The sequence below is a fragment of the Molothrus ater genome, chromosome 1, assembly GCF_012460135.2.
Source record: "Molothrus ater isolate BHLD 08-10-18 breed brown headed cowbird chromosome 1, BPBGC_Mater_1.1, whole genome shotgun sequence".
Taxonomy (NCBI): Eukaryota; Metazoa; Chordata; class Aves; order Passeriformes; family Icteridae; genus Molothrus; species Molothrus ater.
In genome coordinates, this window is record NC_050478.2 from 47,038,519 (window position 1) to 47,046,451 (window position 7,933).

Sequence of the window (7,933 nt, forward strand, 5' to 3'; positions counted from 1 at the left end):
ACCACGTGCAGTAAATTGTTCATGCAGTTTGGTGGCTGTTCCACGCATTTTGGTAGCTTCTGTGTGTACTCATCTGTGTATATGCTGGGTGGCCTTTTGTTGCTCAGGGAAATGGAAAATCACCCCAGCAGAAAAAAAAGCATTCTCCTTTGTGGGTCCTCTGTGAAGACACCAGTACTTTCTGTAGCAGGTGTTTGTGAGGTTGCAGGATCTTTATATCTTGGACACATCCAGCACTCATGACTGCAGTTTGCTGGTGGACTCAAAAGGTAAGAATTGGAAAGATGTGCAGTGTGATTACAGGTTTTGGTTTTTTTTTTCTTTCTTTTTTTTTTTTTTTTTAGAAAATCAAGCTAAAAACCCTCTTAGTTTGTCTTACAAGTAACATTTAATTTAAAGTATTTTTAAGCAACATTTTGAGCCCATGGATTCCTGCCATGTTATAAAACACCTGTCTGCAACATAAAGTGATCTGAAGTACACATCCTGAAACAGAAATGAGCATAGGATAGCACCAAAGGAATAAGTGATGAAGCCTGCTAAGACAACAACAAAGACTCTCTGATGTGAACAGTGCCATGAGGAACCTCATGGTATTTTATTAAAAGGTCAGCTGTAACCATCGGGTTGTTTCTTCTACTGAAGCTTTATAAATGTCATTGGAAAAAAAAAAAGATAAAGAGCAAAAATTGTATGAGCATATGCATTTCATCAGATGTGTATAGTGGTCACAGATAGTAGTCCTACTCTAAAATTTGGGCAATGGTAGCACAAAATTTTGTCTAACACACACATAAATTAAGAGACACATTCTTTGCTCATAGAACAAAAATAATGACACCACGGAATCAATGTTAAACATAGCTGACCTTGAAAGTGCAGTTAAAGAACTGAAATTTCTTCCAGTTTTAAGGTTTCATGAGCTTTATACAGAGACCTCAATGCTTTGAAAAAGAATCCAGCCAATGCATTGCAGATGAACCAAATCTCAAGAAGCAAGAAGTGACACTAAGTCTCTGACACTGCTCCTGGAAGGATGCAACTTGGATATATCAACTACCAAAACTTATTCTGCCTAGTCCAGCTATGTATGCATATGTTGCTGGCATTCAGTATTGTCTTTTTTGAGGGGTAAAAAAACTGAGCAAATAAAAAATATGTTGCATCAGGCTCCTTATTTTTTTCTATTAATTTCTCAAGTACATTTTCAGTTGCTAAAGTCTTGTTACTTGTGAAGTTTAAAAATAGTCAAAAGACCTGTAATATTTCCATTTTCATTTCCATCTGTTAGTTGAATGGGGACTGAACCTGAATCCATTAAATATGAATTAACTAAAATCTCTGCTAAACCTAAATAAGCATAAACCTGAACTCTTTCCTCCCTGTATTTACAATAATAGGATATCCCAGCCTCTGGATATCCTGGCTCAAGACACCCTGGCATTTATTGCTCTCCAGTGGAAAATGCTTGCATCCTTGTCTTCGGTAGAGGTAAGATGGCTCCTGTGGCCTTCCCTTATGCAGTTCCACCATGCAAAGCTCTCAGAGTGTTTAACAAACCTTGCATAACTTTCACAAAGGTGTGTAAACAAGTCTTTTCATTGAAGCCAAATTAACTTTCTGTATTTTGCGATTCCACACGTAAGTCTTTGCTTGATCATACCCAAAAGTGTATGTGTGTTTTGTGTCGTGGTTCAACCCCAGCCAGCAGCCAAGCCCCATGCAGCTGGTCACTCACTCCCCCACCAGTGGGATCAGGGAGAGAATGGGAAGTGTGAAAGCTACAAAATCTTGAGGGTTGAGATAAAGGCAGCTTGATGGAGAAAGCAAAAGCTGCACACACAAGCAAAGCAAAACAAGGGATTAATTCAGTGCTTCCCATGGGCAGGCAGGTGTTCAGCCATCTCCAAGGGAGCAGGGCCCCACCACATGTAGCAGTGACTTGGAAATACAAACACCATCACTCCAAATGTCCCCCCTTCCTCCTTCTTCCCTCCACTTTATGTACTGAGCATGATGCCATGGTCTGGAATGTCCCTTTCGTTGGTTTGGGTCACCTGTCCTGGCTTTCCTGGCCCCCAGCGTCCCATACACCCCCAACTTCCTGAGCAGTGAGCCAGTATGGAAAGTAAAAAAGGGTCTGTGTAGCCCCTGCAATAACAGCAATAAATAAACCCTCTCTATATTATCAACCTGTGTTCAGCATAAATCCAAAACACAGCCCCATGCCAGCTACTGTGAATTAAATTAACTACCCCAGCCAAAACCAGCACAGTGTGAAAGGGGTTTGCTTTCCCTTTTCTTACTTTTAAATTTTTTTTTATTTTTAATCTGAGCTTGCTTGGAACCCTTAGAATGAAAAGAAGACATTCTGTCTGCTTCCCTTCAGCTTCCTTGTATGCTGGGAACTACAGAGAGGTTTTCTCGCTGAGCATTGAGACTCAAAACTTTCACAGCCTTGTATCATGTAAGCCTGGCCAGTTTGGTTGACTGGAAAAGGAAGGAAATTCTTGGAGGTCCTGACTTGAGGTTCAACCAGCTGATTAGGAAACAACATGCCAAAACTTTGAACAGAGTGTAATAACTGTTGACTTAGTGTTAAAGAAATGATGACAGACCACTTAGTGTTAAAAGTTGCTGACAGACAGCAAATATTTTTGTCACATTCTTTTGCCCATACCTTGGTAGGAAGAGAAAGAAGTAGAGGAAAACAGGAAGGACAAAACAATATTCCATTGCAGAGAAATGATGAAAAGGTTATGTTTGCATCTTAGCAACTCATTTCAAGATTGATGCCTTGCTGGAGGGTAGCTGTTGACTTATGGCAGTATTTGACTGCAGCACTGAATTTATGTTACTTGGCAACAGTAACACACATTAAGTAGGAATGCAGCACACCTCCTTGGCTGGGCCCGCCTGCATCCCTTTAATCATGCACACCAGCATATGAGACAGCTTGGATCTGTGGCTTCTGCCAAATTCTAGTAAAATTTAAGTGCAGATGCCTCTCACAAAATTAAAGATTATTTTAACTATATTTATAATCCAAAAATACTTGTCATAACACAGGGAGGACCCTTACTTTTCTTTCAAGGACACGAAATGCTTAGCACATCTGAGCTTATAATGTTTCTCTGCAGGGCACAAGGCACTGAGCTACCCAAACTCTCAGGATACAGCTGACCTTTTGTGTGCTTTTGCCACCTTAGAGGAATTTTTCCTTTCCACTGCAGCTGAGGAGGGAAATGTTTCTTCTACTGTTAAGGGACACTCACAGATGTATAAAGAAAGTCACATAAAAAAGAAAAATAACTCTAATTAAGAATAGCTGATGTTTACCAGTTTGTTCAATGAATTCTCCTATTTTTATCTTGGACCAATTTGCTTAGGTCCCATATTTTTTAATTTGTTGCCCAAAGTAATAAATAGCAAGCAAGTTAAACTTTAGAACACCAACGATTAGCAGGTACTGCTCAGAGCAAAAAGGAGAAAATGAGTCCCATGCATCTCTGGATGAAAGCAGGTAGAGCAGGACCTCTCCACCCACCCTCCACTCACCTCTCTGCCTGTGATGGGTTGACCTTGGCTGGCTGTCATTTGCCCACCAAGCTGCTCACTTGTCCCCATCCTCAGCAGAACAGAAGGAGAAAATAAGATGAAAAAACTCCTGGGTTGAGATAAGGACAAGGATGTCACTTATCAATCACTCTCGTGGGTGACTCACCTTGGGGAATAGCAATGTAATTTACTTCCAGTTAATAACAAAGAAGGATAATGAGAAATTAAACATAATTACCTTCCCCCTACTCCCCACCTCAGTCTTCCCAGGCTCAACTTCAGTCCTGACTCTTCCACCTCCCCTTCACTCCCCAAGTGTCACATGGGAATGGGGAATGGGGATTGTGGTCTTTTGACAACTCTTTTCTCCTCTGCTCCTTCCTCCTCTCATATTTTCCGTATGTCATATAGGGTTCCACCTATGGGAGACAAACCTTCATCACTCTGGGTTCTTCCCACAGGCTGCAGTGCTTCAAGAAGTTCTCTAGCACGGAGCATTTCTAGATGTCCTGTTCTTTGGGAATGGGCTGCTCCAGTGTGGTGGGTCCCCTATGGGCCACAAGTCCTGCCAATGGTCTCTGAGCAGTCTTTAGAAACAGTCCTGGGAGAGGTGTTGCAGCTGTGCACCCTTCTGGCTCCTGCTATTTGTGGAAAAAAGCTGCCTGGAAGGACAAATAAGTTGCATCTGACACTTCAGATTGGTTCAGTGTGGCATTTAGGGCTGTATAAAAAGATGGCCCCTTGAAGAGAAGAAGAGATAAAATTCAGGAACTTTAAGCAATGACAATTTCAGCAGCTGAGTGTATCCACGTCAGAGATTTAAAATGAGTGGGCAGAGAAAATAAATACCAAAAAAACTTCCACATGTGGAAGAGAGGGGGAATCTTTCCTCTCAGACAAACCTCATTTGAAAACATTTGAAAACTATTTAGTAGAGTTGCAACCTAAAAGAGGAGGAGAACTGAAGTTGAAATGGAGCAAGGAGTGAAGAGCATTAACATTTCTCTCTTGTGCCATTGATTGAACAAACATATAAATAAACTACATTCTGACAGATTGGCTTATAGCAGTGGATCTAGAGGAAATGGAAAATGAGAGAATCATGACAAAACATTTATTTTGCATTTGCTTTGCAAAATGAGAAAACTATGTAGCAGTTTAATAAAACATAGTTTCCAATTTGATTAACTTAGCTTCATTTGCATTACAATACAGTGCAGCTTGAACACTCTGCATATATCCTAAAAATTTCATGAGAAGATCAGCTTTTAATCAGCTAAGGTATAAAGCTCTACAGTTACACTGAACCAAAGTTACATTGCCAAGGCCACTCAGTGGAAGTTTTCTGAATGTCATTTCTATTACTCATTCGTTAAAAATCATTGGCTTTCATTAGAAGCAGGATTGAGCAAAGCACTTCAAAAACCAGAAACCTGATGATTCAATCTGAGGGATCAAAGTATCAGAATTTCCCGAGCTTTGCTTGCAGTATCTCAACAAAAGTTGAGTGTGTCAGTTTAGTTTAGAAAACCAATACTTTTTTATTTTCTTTTTTCAAATAAAGAAGAAATATTTGTGGTTAAATTCTGGGTGTTTGATCTTATGAAGAATCTGTGCAAATAAAATAATAGGAGCAAGACAACTGCTGTGACACACTAGATTTAAAAGAATTCCCACCTTGAACACAGTGAGAAAAAGAGGGGAAAACCAAAATGCCCCCCAAAATAAATATAATAGCAAAACCCCAATAATAAAAGGTGCTTCTTGAATATGTTCTCAAGCTAACATAGCTGGTGGAAAAAATCTGTTTGAAAAAATATTGGAAATCTGATGTGATTAGACAGAATCCATGTGGGTATTTTTTGCTTCTTTTCTGCAGAAGGGTATTGCTATGTAGGTTTACCTTATCTTAAAATGATTTCCAGTTTGAAACTTCTAAACAAAAAGACTGGTTAGAAAAACTACTGGAAATATGATGCTTCGTGATGTTAGATTTAGATTCAATTTTGCAGTTATGACTAAATAGCTTTTAAATTAATGGAAAAAATGGCTATCTATTTTTAAAATATACTGCCTTTTTCTGACAATACTGTTTTCACTGTGCTCTTTCTTATTCTCTGGCTGACTTCTCAGAAAAGAAGAGATTAGAAGAGGAGAATGGAAGCTGAATAACAGCACATCTTGTTCTTTGGGAAAGATCAGTGAGCAAACAGCTATAGACTAGCTACAAGGATGGGGAGAGAAAAACTGTCAGTATTGTGCAAAAATCTATAGCAAAATTAAAACAATTTAAGAAATGTTATAAAATTAATCAAACTTTTTATCTTCCTTTTTTTTTAAATGTCTGCTAGATAATAGCTTGTAATTGGAAAATTATTTATTATGGTGACAATTGGGCACCAAGAGAAAGGAACACAATCTGCTGGTGAGGTGAGAGTGCTGTTGTTGTGTTTCCAGGCAAATTAAAGGTCTTTGATTAAGAGTTCTGCAGCTTATGCAATTGGTGTGAGTTTTGGGAAACAAAATCATACTGAAGTTGTCTTTCCCTGCTCAAAACCCTGTACCTGCCTACTTGCAGGGCTCTTGTGGAACACTCTCTTTGGATGCTAGCAACTGTATAACAGTGGCATGGTGGCAGGGCAAGGATTAAGAGGTAGGACTTTCTGATGTCCATGCTGAGATGCTTCACAGTTTCACTTCTGAGATGCCTTTCACAGCTGTCCAAGAACAGAAAAGATTCCCTCTCTCATCAGAGGAAATGTTATGTCAGAAATGTGCAGTAAATGGACTGAGTGGAGGTAGAGGAGAGAATCTATGACAGGCACAGTTTTATCTGTTAAGACTACATTAATTGGCGTTTACAAATATTTTAATGATGGGTTTTGTTGGATTTCTTGGATGGTTAATTAATATCTCTCTCTCTACAGTGCCTATTACTGTTTTAAATTCAAATAGTGTGTTGATTGTAGATGGAGACATTAAGGAAGATATACATGTGTAAAACCCACTGAAAAAAATGTATCCATGTGTGTCTAAAACCATATCCATGGACCAGCACTAGAAAACATGCTGTTTTTTGCAGGATGGAATTGTCACCCTGCTGGATTTATTGGGAAGTTTTCCGTACATTTCAGAAGGCCCTTTAGCTTTTTTGTTGTTGTTGTTGTTAGAAGGTAATTAATATTTTAATTCTAGTTCTCCTATGAGATGCAGGTTAAAAAAAAAAGGCAAAAAGATAAATATCCGAATCCTTACCCATGAAAAGATCCAGAAGAAGGATGAGGCAGTTTGCATAAAGAGAGAAGACCTAGATGGTGTCATGGATTAAAATAGCTCTTTTTTTGAAAGGAGGAAATGAAGTCATTATGAAAGTGATTCTGGGTAGCATAAAACACATGATCAAAGATGGAGGATTTTCAAATAGAATTTACAGCTTGGATATGAATCTGGAAGTTTGCTCTATTTAGATTTTGACCCAGCATGTGAATGGAAACAGCTCTAAATTGAGTAAATTTGAAGTGAATTGCTAAAGACAGAAGAGGAATTAGGAAAGCACGTCCCTTTCAGTGCAAGACAGAGAAATTCAATAAATAAGGATTACTAGCCTGTCATATTTTTCCTATCAGCAACATTCCCTCTAAAAATCAAACAGTTCTATAATGATCTCTAATATCTCTGTGCTGCTTCTGGGTGAAAACTGTCTAATATGTACATAGGTTGCAACATTTAAATAAAATCACACCACATTTAAAATGTATCCTGAGGTACAGCTGAAGAAAATTACAATAATGTTCTTTGTATTGGAAAATGAAACACTATTTATTAAATTAAAATCAGATGCATAAGGGATGTCCTACTTGCAGGAAGGTCAACTGCTGAGAACAGTGTCGCTTCACCTAGATAATTTCAATCCTGTTAGGACTGCCAAGCACAGACCATTTTTACAGCTCTGTATGAATAATAAATGGGTGGTAAAAAGCCCCAGATGAGGGCACAGCAAATGTCATTGTCTTCTCTTTGCAGTGGGTTGTTTTGTGCAGCTGTTCAGAGCACGGAAAAATAGCTGCCATGCCGTGTTGTGTGTTGTACATCACTTCTGCTGCATCGCTGCAATGGGCTGATCAAAACACCAACTGGTGGAGAGGTAATGTCTGATAGCTGAAGTGTGAACCTTTCTTTTCATTGCAAAAGCTCTTCAGAATACTGCACTGAGTTCTTTCCAGGGTTGCACACAAGGTTGTGGCCTTTGGTGGCCAAAGTCCTATAGATTCGCACACTGAATGAAGCAAATTTTGAGGAAATAATTTAAAAATTTGGCTTGTTGTAATTGCAGCTGGAATGAGTTAACTAGAAAAGTACCTAGCATTGAGCAGAT

The 7,933-nt window shown here is 38.9% G+C and overlaps 1 long non-coding RNA gene across 1 annotated transcript; it reads left to right on the forward strand.

Annotated features, from left to right (window-relative positions):
* Window positions 1–206: 206 nt before the first annotated feature.
* Window positions 207–7,696, forward strand: LOC129046817 (uncharacterized). The gene is made up of 3 exons (XR_008508595.1): window positions 207–269; window positions 1,401–1,491; window positions 7,582–7,696. It is a non-coding gene; the product is annotated as an uncharacterized LOC129046817 (long non-coding RNA).
* Window positions 7,697–7,933: the final 237 nt, after the last annotated feature.